Below are 14,209 nucleotides of genomic sequence, written 5' to 3' on the forward strand. Positions count from 1 at the left end.
TCCACTGTCTAAATCGGAACTTCCACCTTCTGGCTTTCGGCCTATAGTATCAGAAATTAAACTGCATTTGGCCTTCAACTTTGGTTAGGGCCTACTAACGGCTTCTGCCCCTCCCTGGTGTTGTCCTCAACTAAATAAAGCTGAGCTTCAACCTTCCGGCTCTCATTAAGTGGTTTTTAAAAAAAAAAAATTGGTGGTTAGGGCCTACTAACGGCTTCTGCCCCTCCCTGGTGTTGTCCTCAACTAAATAAAGCTGAGCTTCAACCTTCCGGCTCTCATTATGTGGTTTAAAAAAAAAAAATGGTGGTTAGGGCCTACTAACGGCTTCTGCCCCTCCCTGGTGTTGTCCTCAACTAAATAAAGCTGAGCTTCAACCTTCCGGCTCTCATTAAGTGGTTTTAAAAAAAAAATGGTGGTTAGGGCCTACTAACGGCTTCTGCCCCTCCCTGGTGTTGTCCTCAACTAAATAAAGCTGAGCTTCAACCTTCCGGCTCTCATTAAGTGGTTTTTAAAAAAAAATGGTGGTTAGGGCCTACTAACGGCTTCTGCCCCTCCCTGGTGTTGTCCTCAACTAAATAAAGCTGAGCTTCAACCTTCCGGCTCTCATTAAGTGGTTTTAAAAAAAAAAAAATTGGTGGTTAGGGCCTACTAACGGCTTCTGCCCCTCCCTGGTGTTGTCCTCAACTAAATAAAGCTGAGCTTCAACCTTCCGGCTCTCATTATGTGGTTTAAAAAAAAAAAATGGTGGTTAGGGCCTACTAACGGCTTCTGCCCCTCCCTGGTGTTGTCCTCAACTAAATAAAGCTGAGCTTCAACCTTCCGGCTCTCATTAAGTGGTTTTAAAAAAAAAATGGTGGTTAGGGCCTACTAACGGCTTCTGCCCCTCCCTGGTGTTGTCCTCAACTAAATAAAGCTGAGCTTCAACCTTCCGGCTCTCATTATGTGGTTTTAAAAAAAAAAAAAATGGTGGTTAGGGCCTACTAACGGCTTCTGCCCCTCCCTGGTGTTGTCCTCAACTAAATAAAGCTGAGCTTCAACCTTCCGGCTCTCATTAAGTGGTTTTAAAAAAAAAATGGTGGTTAGGGCCTACTAACGGCTTCTGCCCCTCCCTGGTGTTGTCCTCAACTAAATAAAGCTGAGCTTCAACCTTCCGGCTCTCATTATGTGGTTTTAAAAAAAAAAAAAATGGTGGTTAGGGCCTACTAACGGCTTCTGCCCCTCCCTGGTGTTGTCCTCAACTAAATAAAGCTGAGCTTCAACCTTCCGGCTCTCATTAAGTGGTTTTAAAAAAAAAAAAAATGGTGGTTAGGGCCTACTAACGGCTTCTGCCCCTCCCTGGTGTTGCCCTCAACTAAATAAAGCTGAGCTTCAACCTTCTGCTCCAAATTACCATTTTAAAAAATGCAATAGGCTTTTCCGGCCTACTAAAGGTGTCTGCCCCTCCCTGGTGTTGTCCTCAACTGAACAAAGCTGAGCTTCCACATTCTGGCTTTCGCCCTATACTATCAGATATTAAACTGCATTTGGCCTACTAGTGTGGTTAGGCCCTTGAAACAGTGTCTGCTGCTCTTGGGTTTGCTACTCCACTGAACAAAGCAATGCCGCCTGTTTAGTCCTGTTACCAATTTTGAACTGCATGTAGCCTACTTTATTCTTTGGCCCTATATCTGTTTCCTCCTCATCCTGCCCATTGCCCAGCCACTGCTAAATGAGTCTGCTGGTACATTGACCTAGACCACTACATTCCCCTTGTACTCTACACAGCCAGAATCTGACCCTGCTGAAAGTAAGGTTCCCCTTCCCGCATGTTATACCACCTTACACAGGGACAAAGAGGAAGGTGCAGATGAAAGTGCAGGTTCCTTCATCAGGTGGGGGGGCATACTCGTTGGCGACGTCACTGGCACAGGGCCCCTCAGAGTACGCAAAAGTGTCGCTGCTGGTGGGAGGCGCCCCCGCCATGCAAACACACCGCCGTACTTTGAGGGGCCCTGTGCCAGTGGCAATGCGAACGAGTGGGCCCCCCCTGCTTGCTCAGGATCACAGCACTTGCAACTTTTAAATACTTACCTTTCCCTGCAACACCGCCGTGACGTAGTCCGCATTTCCTGGGCCCACGAAAAACTTGAGCCAGCCCTACTCCCCCCACAACTTTCCCCCAATTCCTTATGCCCAACTATTATTATACAGTTAATTAAGATTGGCAAGCTTCAGAAACAAGAATGGATGTTTTTGGCATTAAAATGGGCACTGTAGGTGTTTTCCTGGCCTCCACTCACTGCCGACTATGCTTCCCCATTGACTTGCATTGGGTTTCGTGTTTCGGTCGATCCCCGACTTTTAGCGATAATCGGCCGACTGCACTCGACTCGACTCTGGACAAAATCGGGTTTCCCAAAACCCTACTCGATCTTAAAAAAATGAAAGTCGCTCAACCCTAGTGAAGACCAAAGAGCTGTCAAAGGACACCAGAAACAAAATTGTAGCCCTGCACCAGGCTGGGAAGACTGAATCTGCAATAGCCAACCAGCTTGGAGTGAAGAAATCAACAGTGGGAGCAATAATTAGAAAATGGAAGACATTCAAGACCACTGATAATCTCCCTCGATCTGGGGCTCCACGCAAAATCCCACCCCGTGGGGTCAGAATGATCACAAGAACGGTGAGCAAAAATCCCAGAACCACGCGGGGGGACCTAGTGAATGAACTGCATAGAGCTTTGACCAATGTAACAAGGCCTACCATAAGTAACACACTACGCCACCATGGACTCAGATCCTGCAGTGCCAGATTTGTCCCACTGCTTAAGCCAGTACATGTCCTGGCCCATCTGACGTTTGCTAGAGAGCATTTGGCATTTGGATGATCCAGAGGAGTTTTGGGAGAATGTCCTATGGTCTGATGAAACCAAACTGGAACTGTTTGGTAGAAACACAACTTGTCGTGTTTGGAGGAAAAAGAATACTGAGTTGCATCCATCAAACACCATACCTACTGTAAAGCATGGTGGTGGAAACATCATGCTTTGTGGCTGTTTCTCTGCAAAGGGGCCAGGACGACTGATCCGGGTACATGAAAGAATGAATGGGGCCATGCATCGTGAGATTTTGAGTGCAAACCTCCTTCCATCAGCAAGGGCATTGAAGATGAAACGTGGCTGGGTCTTTCAACATGACAATGATCCAAAGCACACTGCCAGGGCAACGAAGGAGTGGCTTCGTAAGAAGCATTTCAAGGTCCTGGAGTGGCCTAGCCAGTCTCCAGATCTCAACCCTATAGAAAACCTTTGGAGGGAGTTGAAAGTCCGTGTTGCCAAGCGAAAAGCCAAAAACATCACTGCTCTAGAGGAGATCTGCATGGAGGAATGGGCCAACATACCAACAACAGTGTGTGGCAACCTTGTGAAGACTTACAGAAAACGTTTGACCTCTGTCATTGCCAACAAAGGATATATTACAAAGTATTGAGATGAAATTTTGTTTCTGACCAAATACTTATTTTCCACCATAATATGCAAATAAAATGATAAAAAAACAGACAATGTGATTTTCTGGATTTTTTTTTCTCAGTTTGTCTCCCATAGTTGAGGTCTACCTATGATGTAAATTACAGACGCCTCTCATCTTTTTAAGTGGTGGAACTTGCACTATTGCTGACTGACTAAATACTTTTTTGCCCCACTGTATATAAGCCTCCTTACAAGTACAAACGGTGCAAACAGCTTCTGGTAGTCAGAGTAACCAAAGTGCTAGTGTCCAAGAGGATTCCAGAGAAAGATGGTGGCTTATTGGTCACAGGGAAGTTCCAGGGTATCATCATACAAGATGCTTGTACAACCCTGAAAACAAAGATTGGGCAGGGCATTCTATAGTAAGGAGTAGCAGTACTGTCAAGTGGCTCTGTCAGTGGTCACTTGGCAGCTCTAAAATGGTCATCATGAACAGGCTTGATGTAAGCTACTCTGTAAGCAGTTGTACTGGGCTTCATCCTTTAACCCTATACATGGATTTACAAAGGGGCCCCTGGGCAATTCAGCTACTGTTCGGTCGTACAAGCTTGCAAGAAGGATGGTCAGGTAGACAGGCCAAAACAGAGGACAGCAAAAGGAACAAAATTGCCAGGCAGAAAAACATCAAGTAACAAGCCAGGATCAAAACAAACACTAATACTGAACAGGAGCAGAAATCACAGACCAAACCAGAGAAGCACAAAGCTAAATCTACAGTTTCCAGCAGTAAGCTGGAAGGTTGATTAGGTGTGCTGCTTTCCACTTGGCTGAAGATAACTTCAACTAGACAGAACACACACACACACACACACACACATACATTATCAGACTGGACAGCATTGCATGTCCCAGCCACCCTAACCTTGGTGGCTGGACATTGCCTGGGCCATCCAGGACTTCTGGTTCTGACATCTCCTCTATCACCAGTGCTGCCTGCAGAGTGAATATCGTGGCACCTGGAGACAGAAGCAGAAGTTGCAGAAGCAGGTTCTGGTGGAGATGTGACAAGTACAGAAAGTTCTTGCAAGAGCCTTCAGTTTTCTTTGGCACAACTTGACCTTGTATTGCTTAAGTGAATGTAACCATTAAGAACTGCGCCACCAACAGTCAGTTACTGGTACACACAGAGTAAAAACAATTAAAATCAGCTTATTTTGCATCACAAAGTGTTTACGACCTTCCAGTATTGTACCACCTCTGTCATGTGTGGCAAAAAAATCCTATTAATATTTATTGGTTGGGTTCTGAAACACAAATGAATGCATATTCCATGTACACAGCTTATGCACATCTAGCTCACGCAGGGTCATAGCTATATATTTTCTTAGAAGCGTATTGGTAGCCTAAGTAGCTGCAGGACATTTATGGAACTTACTAAATCAAACTCAGCCACTAGTCTAGGAGATAGGTTCAAGAATGCTACTATTACATAAAACATGATTAATTACCTCACAGTACATATAATGCTTATTGGACTATTTGAGCTACCAGGTGTTGTGTTAGATGTTCAGACTCGGTTTCTATTTCTGCATGCAGTTAAATTTTTGCAGAATAAATTGCAATCATATTTTACTTTGGTCTCTACATAGGTTTTATTTATAACAAGTATCTGGGTCACAGAAGTATAAAGTTGTATAATAAATTAGAGGTAAAACTAAATTACAAAAGAGATAGTCACAAGGAAATCATAAATCACAATAATTACATTGACGTTTATCCTTGAGTTCGCTCAACATTTTAATGCCGCTAGGCTGAAAAATTATTACAATTATGTGAAAGAATAACATTACGAGCAGGAGACAAGGGAACCACAGAAGTGTAGAATTCATGTTTAATCTGAGATGGGAGTATCTAATTGCAATGAAAGTTTAAGCAGGTGCCGCAGAAAAGAACTCAATTCTCTTGGGAGCTCTGGAATATTTTAAAATTGCATGAAGGTAAGTTTTACAGCTTAGAAAGGAAAATACTCACGGATAAGAGAACAATAGAATTATTTCAAGTGCATTGTGATCTAGTGGACACTGAAGATGGATCTTATTAGGATGCTCAGGTAAGGCTGTAGAAACCTGTCATGTCTGATAGAGTGTGACAAGTAATTTAGAGTGGCCTCTTTTTGCATGTGCTAATGAAGGATAATCCAAACTGTAGTAGATGTATAAAGGTAATATTTTGAGTGTGCTTATAGTATGACTTTTTTGCAATATGCATTTTGATTATTGTAACTTGAGAACAGCTTTTTTTTCTGTAATGGCTTCTGTGGACTGATATACCATGATCTGTATTTTCACAAAAATCTAATTAGCACCACAATGAATAGAGATGGTGCTAGGGACTCATGTATATAAGAGATATGTGTGGGGCCTGAACTGCAGTGCACAGAATCAAATGTATTCCATGTGCTGCAATACAAGCCCTGTTCAGTGGTAGATGCTCCCCTATGCTTCTAAAGCAGGAAACCATACTCAGATTTCATTTACCTCTATCTTATCAGTAGAGAGGGGTTCTTCTGAAAGTTGAGTTTGCTGACTTCACTGAATTTTCCACAAAAATTTGATTCATGGTGAATATACTTGTGGGAATCTCATTACTGGAAAGTTTGTATTTGTTTGGAAAATACATGTGGGGGGAGAAGAAAGAGAGAGAGAACCCTGCTGACCAGAGAGTTTACACTTTACAAGAGATGACCCTGCTCACCAGAAGGGCTTACACTCTTTGAGAGAGAGAGAGAGAGAGAAAGAAGACTCTGCTGACCATAACCGCTTAGACCCTACAGGAAAGAGCAAGAGAAGACCACACTGACCATAAGAGCTTACACGTTCCAGGACAGAGAGGACCCTGCTCACCATAAGAGCTTACACTCTACAGAAGAGAGGGACCTACTCTGGGAATGGGAGATGACTCTACCATACAAACTGAGCTCCACTGAGAACCACTGATCTGACATTGCCAAGGTGCTGACCATCACTGTGCAAAGCATGACAATTAGTGATGAACGAGTGTACTCATTGCTCAGGTTTTCCCAAGCATGCTCGGGTAGTCTCCGAGTATTTGTAAGCGCTCAGAGATTTAGTTTTCACCCCCGCAGCTGCATGATTTGCAGTTTCTTGACAGCTTGAATACATGTGGGGATTCCCTAGCAACCAGGCAACCCCCACATGTACTCAGGCTGGCTAGCAGCTGTAAATCATGCAGCTGTATCAACAAAAACGAAATCTCCGAGCAGTTACAAATACTCGGAGACCACCCTAGCGTGCTCGGGAAAATCCAAGCAACAAGTACACTCGCTCATCACTAGTGACAATCCATTTGATTTCATAGCTGTAGATGCTTAAACATGGTGGGAAATGGTGCCAGGCAAGGTTTTTTTTCGTGAACTGCAAACTGAAACTGTATCTCAAAGTGTTCAAATTTGTGTGAAACCGTGAATTTCAGGAAATTTGTCTCAATTTCAATTCTCTGAGGATGAATCCACTCATTTTATACTAAGCATGGTTCCAAACAAACATAATGTTATGGGTGAAAAAATGTGGCCAAGTTAAAGAGGCCAGAGGAGGAGAAGAGTTAACAGAAGGTGCAAAGAGACAGAGGTTCTACCTGATATTGGCTGAGAAGGGGTCACTTAATTTACCAAAGATCCGCTCAGCATCAATTGTGTTTCCATAAAACATTATGGGGTGATCTAACTTCAGTTAATCAGCAGTGGCCATAATATAGTTGCTAAAACACGAGTGTACAGTATTATGATTATATGAAAGTGTCCTAAATATATGCAGTCAATTAATATATATAACTGGTGATGATGATTATAATTTATAATAAAAGAAGTTAAATCAAACAGGAAAGTACAGAGTGTCTTAATGTATCTCAATAGCTTTTCAGTACCTACTCCAATATATAGAGAACAGGAGCCTTTATGGGTAATAGAAGGGCAAGATTAGCAGTCAGTAATTTACAGCCACTGCTGAGCAGCAGCAGGTAGTGGCTAATTGAACACCAGTTCATCTCTAATTACCACTTTGCATCATTCAGAACATGCATTTAGAAATGATAATTTCATTATAGTGGTTTGCATGAAATCTTAACATAGTTTTCAGAAGCAACAGGATTTGTACTTCCTCATTATCCTGGAATTAGTGAATCCTTGGAGGTAAAGTGTGTTGTTATGACCAAGAATGAAAAATTATTGCGCAGAGAAAAATGGCCAATTGTACATGGGACATTATATATAATCTTTACATTTGTTTCTAGAACTTAAATGAGTAGACATTGTTAGTTTGGCTAAAACAGCAATGATATGACCCAAGCAACAACATCAGTGCTATTAAAATATTATCTCCATTGTATGCAAATCACATCTATAGAATCTTAGTATCTCATCCTATGTTAGCCTTTATGACTCTTGTCTGCTCCAAGAAGGACTGTGTTCCTGTAGGTTTGTTCTTTCCTTTGTTTTTAATTTTTTTTCTGATGAGGATGACTGTAATTAAAGATTCAGTGACGAACATACTGATGTTAATAAATCCATACATGAGATTTCTAATCTAACATTTATGGTTGTCACTTTTCCGGCATGGAAATAGATCGATTAAGAAACCATCTGTCCAAGTATTCTCAGTGTGAAAATATACTAAATGTCACCTAGAATGATATTTGAACAAAAAATCTTTCATTTGACTAGGAAGACAGCCAAAGCGTCTTTATTGTCAATGACAGCCTCTATCAGGAATTATGCCTACCTGATTAGGAAATATATATATGCTGAGAAATATAGGAGGGCACGTAGCATCATTACTAATATTTTACAGCGCATTGGTGTGATACTGTATTACATTGTACTGAATCTTCATGGAAACAAAACAGTTGTACAACACAGATACGTCACTTATAATTTGTCTGACATAGACGTCGGTTCAGTGAAAATTATAAACTTGAATTTCTAGCATGTTTATTTTTATATAATATATTTTTATGATTATTTTGACATGGATATTTGTATAATATTTATTATTTTTATTATTATAAACTAACTATATGGTAATATATTGTGAGCTCCTTAAATAAATATTATTTTGATACATTATGGTGTTTTGGGAACTCTTAGCAGTGTAGTGTGGCCTGAAATTTTGAGACATATTGGGTCATATTTATCAAAATAAATACTCCAGAATTCTGGCAAAATTTACACTGAAAAACTGACTTTCCTTAACTGAGCCATTTTTATCATGTGTTGAGACGAGGCCTTACTGAAATGGAAGTGGCTTGTCAAGAAAACGATTGTGTTCTAAATTGAGGCGCTAGAAATGTTGAGCATATTTCTGGCGGAAAAAACAAAGAGGTATTAGAATTATAAAGATTCATCAAACATTATTAATTGCTATAAAAATGCATTTTAAAACTGTCTAGTTTAAGTTTACACTGTCTAAGAATAGGACAGTATTGAAAAATCTGTGCAACTGCCTAAAAATGGAGGATTACTTTACTTCCTATTTTTTACAACTGGCCCTCCATTTTGCAATGATCACTATAAATTCCCAAACAACACACAAACCTACAAGATGCAAAATACTGGTAAGGATCTCACAATTGTTTTCTCTACATCCGAGAGGATTGGTCCAATTATGCTAATCGCACTCTGATCAGACAATGTACGGAGTTTGATCAGAGTGTTATTCATTTTTTTCAAAGGGGGAGAGAAAAGAAAAGTTTCTACACCTCCTCTATAATATCAGTCTATAAAAATAGTTCCACACTCGAATGTCATCCAAGTGTGGTCCGATTTTTTTCCACAGTGCCATACAGTTGAATGAGTTAGTGTCTAATAATTCTTGGAAGCAAATCATGCATGCGGCAATTTTTTTCATTGGATCGACTCAGTCCCAAAAAAAAAATGTGCACAGCCCCATAGAATAACAGCCACAAAATCAAACACGATTATGGGATGTATAAAAAGAGGGAGTATAAGGGGTAATGTTTCTCCTTATGGAGAGTGACATACCAGCCCGAAACACCGTGTCTGCGAATTGAGATACTGATTTGGCTTTTATCCTAAGTCATATTGCACAGAATAACAAATCTGCAGGTGGTCGGGCATCTAGGAAATAGCGACCACAATATTGTACAGTTTCACCTGTCTTTCACTAGGGGGACTTGTCAGGGAGTCACAAAAACACTGAACTTTAGGAAGGCAAAGTTTGACCAGCTTAGAGATGCCTTTAATCTGGTAGACTGGGAAAATATCCTCAGAAATAAGAATACAGATAATAAATGGAAAATGTTTAAGAACATCCTAAATAGGCACTGTAAGCGGTTTATACCTTGTGGGAATAAAAGGACTAGAAATAGGAAAAACCCAATGTGGCTAAACAAAGAAGTAAGACAGGCAATTAACAGTAAAAAGAAAGCATTTGCACTACTAAAGCAGGATGGCACCATTGAAGCTCTAAAAAACTATAGGGAGAAAAATACTTTATCTAAAAAACTAACTAAAGCTGCCAAAAAGGAAACAGAGAAGCACATTGCTAAGGAGAGTAAAACTAATCCCAAACTGTTCTTCAACTATATCAATAGTAAAAGAATAAAAACTGAAAATGTAGGCCCCTTAAAAAATAGTGAGGAAAGAATGGTTGTAGATGACGAGGAAAAAGCTAACATATTAAACACCTTCTTCTCCACGGTATTCACGGTGAAAAATGAAATGCTAGGTGAAATCCCAAGAAACAATGAAAACCCTATATTAAGGGTCACCAATCTAACCCAAGAAGAGGTGCGAAACCGGCTAAATAAGATTAAAATAGATAAATCTCCGGGTCCGGATAGCATACACCCACGAGTACTAAGAGAACTAAGTAATGTAATAGATAAACCATTATTTCTTATTTTTAGGGACTCTATAGCGACGGGGTCTGTTCCGCAGGACTGGCGCATAGCAAATGTGGTGCCAATATTCAAAAAGGGCTCTAAAAGTGAACCTGGAAATTATAGGCCAGTAAGTCTAACCTCTACTGTTGGTAAAATATTTGAAGGGTTTCTGAAGGATGTTATTCTGGATTATCTCAATGAGAATAACTGTTTAACTCCATATCAGCATGGGTTTATGAGAAATCGCTCCTGTCAAACCAATCTAATCAGTTTTTATGAAGAGGTAAGCTATAGGCTGGACCATGGTGAGTCATTGGACGTGGTATATCTCGATTTTTCCAAAGCGTTTGATACTGTGCCGCACAAGAGGTTGGTACACAAAATGAGAATGCTTGGTCTGGGGGAAAATGTGTGTAAATGGGTTAGTAACTGGCTTAGTGATAGAAAGCAGAGGGTGGTTATAAATGGTATAGTCTCTAACTGGGTCGCTGTGACCAGTGGGGTACGGTCGGTATTGGGACCTGTTCTCTTCAACATATTCATTAATGATCTGGTAGAAGGTTTACACAGTAAAATATTAATATTTGCAGATGATACAAAACTATGTAAAGCAGTTAATACAAGAGAAGATAGTATTCTGCTACAGATGGATCTGGATAAGTTGGAAACTTGGGCTGAAAGGTGGCAGATGAGGTTTAACAATGATAAATGTAAGGTTATACACATGGGAAGAAGGAATCAATATCACCATTACACACTGAACGGGAAACCACTGGGTAAATCTGACAGGGAGAAGGACTTGGGGATCCTAGTTAATGATAAACTTACCTGGAGCAGCCAGTGCCAGGCAGCAGCTGCCAAGGCAAACCGGATCATGGGGTGCATTAAAAGAGGTCTGGATATACATGATGAGAGCATTATACTGCCTCTGTACAAATCCCTAGTTAGACCGCACATGGAGTACTGTGTCCAGTTTTGGGCACCGGTGCTCAGGAAGGATATAATGGAACTAGAGAGAGTACAAAGGAGGGCAACAAAATTAATAAAGGGGATGGGAGAACTACAATACCCAGATAGATTAGCGAAATTAGGATTATTTAGTCTAGAAAAAAAGACAACTGAGGGGCGATCTAATAACCATGTATAAGTATATAAGGGGACAATACAAATATCTCGCTGAGGATCTGTTTATACCAAGGAAGGTGACGGGCACAAGGGGGCATTCTTTGCGTCTGGAGGAGAGAAGGTTTTTCCACCAACATAGAAGAGGATTCTTTACTGTTAGGGCAGTGAGAATCTGGAATTGCTTGCCTGAGGAGGTGGTGATGGCGAACTCAGTCGAGGGGTTCAAGAGAGGCCTGGATGTCTTCCTGGAGCAGAACAATATTGTATCATACAATTATTAGGTTCTGTAGAAGGACGTAGATCTGGGGATTTATTATGATGGAATATAGGCTGAACTGGATGGACAAATGTCTTTTTTCGGCCTTACTAACTATGTTACATTGTAGACTTGTGACTTGTAGGATCGCTACTTCCAACAGGTGGCGCTATAGAGTTAAGTCCTCTTTTTCTCAGAAGAGGCAATTTGCATAAAAAGAGGGAGAACATTCAATGATCACAACGTATTGTTACCCTTTTATAAATCACTGGTGAGGCCACACAGTTTTGGGCTCCGCATTTAAAAAAGGATATTCAAAAGATAGTCAGTTAAAAGGTGGGCAACTAGATTATTACAAGGGATGGAAGGCCTCTCATGATGAAAAGTTGGAAAAGTTGGGCTTGTTTAACTTAGAAAATAGATGCCTCAGAGGGGATCTTATTTACATGTATAAATATATGTATGGTCAGTACAGAACACTGGCACGTGACTTATTTCTTCCAAGGACCGTACTAAGGAACAGGGGGCACACATTACAGGTGGAAGAAAGGCGATTCTGACAGATAATTTGGAAAGGTTTTTTTACAGTTAGGGCAGTCAGACTGTGGAATGCCGACCACAGGAGGTAGTAATGGCAGACCCCATAACAACTTTTTTTAAAAAGAGCTAGATGAATTCCTCAATACACATAACATTGCGGGTTATAGTTAATTTAGTGACAAAATGCACAATTGGAGGAGAAAGGTTGAACTTGATGGATCTAGAAATTTTTTAAAAACATGTAACTATGTAACATGGGGACACGTGCTATCCGAGTTATGCAGTAGTGTGCAAGAACTCTAATATGCATACTACAGTGGACAGAACATCACTATATACAAATGCCTGCTACGGATATACTACTAGTTAGCAAACCCTGATCATAATAGATATACTGTCATTAGCACCCACAGTTGTGCTCAAAAGTTTACATACCCCAGCAGAATTTTTGCTTTCTGGACCTTTTTTCAGAGAATATGAATGATAACACAAAAACATTTTCTCCACTCATGGTTAGTGGTTAGGTGAAGCCTGATCAAAAGTTCACATACCCAATTTCTTAACCCCTTTCTGCCAGCTGACGAAATAGTACGTCAGCTGGCAGTATCCCCCGCTTCGAGGTGGGCTCCAGCGGGGAGCCCACCTCAAAGCCACGACACGTCAGCTGTTTTCAACAGCTGACACATGAGTGCAATTTGCATTTAACTAGTTAAATGCCACTGTCAAACTCTGACAGCGGCATTTAATAAGTGCTGCTGGTCGCGTGGCCGGAAGTACTCGCACCCCTGACCCCCGTCACGTGATCGGGTGTCATCAGTACCTTGCCATCACAACCAGAGGTCTCCTTAATACCTCTATGGTTGTTGATGGTAGATTGCTATGAGCACCACCCTTTGGTTGCTGCTCATAGCAAGCCTGCAGTTCTGCTGCATAGAGGTGATCTGTGCATCACCTCTATGTAGCAGAGGCGATCGAGTAGTGCATGCTTCTAGCCTCCCATGGAGACTATTGAAGCAAGCCAAAATAAAAAAAATGTGTTTAAAAATATTTAAAAAATTTAAAAAAATAAAAGCTCAAATCACCCCCCTTTCGCTCCAATCAAAATAAAACAATTAAAAAAAATCAAACCTACACATATTTAGTATAGCTGCATTCAGAATCGCCCAATCTATCAATAAAAAAGGATTAACCTGATCGCTAAACGGCGTAGTGAGAAAAAAATCAAAACGTCAAAATTAAGTTTTTTTGGTCTCCGCGACATTGAATTAAATTGCAATAATGGGCGATCAAAAGATCGTATCTGCACCAACATAGTATAATTAAAAACATCAGCCCGACACGCAAAAAATAAGCCCTCAATCGACCCCAGATCAAGAAAAATGGAGACGCTACCGTTATTGGAAAATTGCACAATTTTTTTTTTTTTTTAAGCAAACTTTGGAATTTTTTTTACCACTCAGATAAAATAGGACATAGACATGTTTGGTGTCTATGAACTAGAAATGACCTGAAGAATCATAATGGCAGGTCAGTATTAGCATTTAGTGAACCTAGCAAAAAAGCCAAACAAAAAACAAGTGTGGGATTGCACTTTTTAGCAATTTCATCACACTTGGAATTTTTTTCCCGTTTTCTGTTACTTGACATGGTAAAACCAATGGTATCGTTCAAAAATACAACTCGTCCAGCAAAACATAAGCCCCCACATGGCTATACTGACGGACAAATAAAAAAGTTATGGCTCTGGAAAGAAGTGGAGCAAAAAACGAAAACGAAAAAACAAAAAAAGCTCCGGGGTTAATGCCGTGTATTTCCCCCTCTAACATCAATGACAGCTTGAAGTCTTTTATGGTAGTTGTGGGTGAGGTTCTTTATTTTCTCAGATGATAAAGCTGCTTACTCTTCTTGGCAAAAAGCCTCCA

Source organism: Ranitomeya variabilis, chromosome 2 (assembly GCF_051348905.1).
Source record: "Ranitomeya variabilis isolate aRanVar5 chromosome 2, aRanVar5.hap1, whole genome shotgun sequence".
NCBI classification, from domain to species: Eukaryota; Metazoa; Chordata; class Amphibia; order Anura; family Dendrobatidae; genus Ranitomeya; species Ranitomeya variabilis.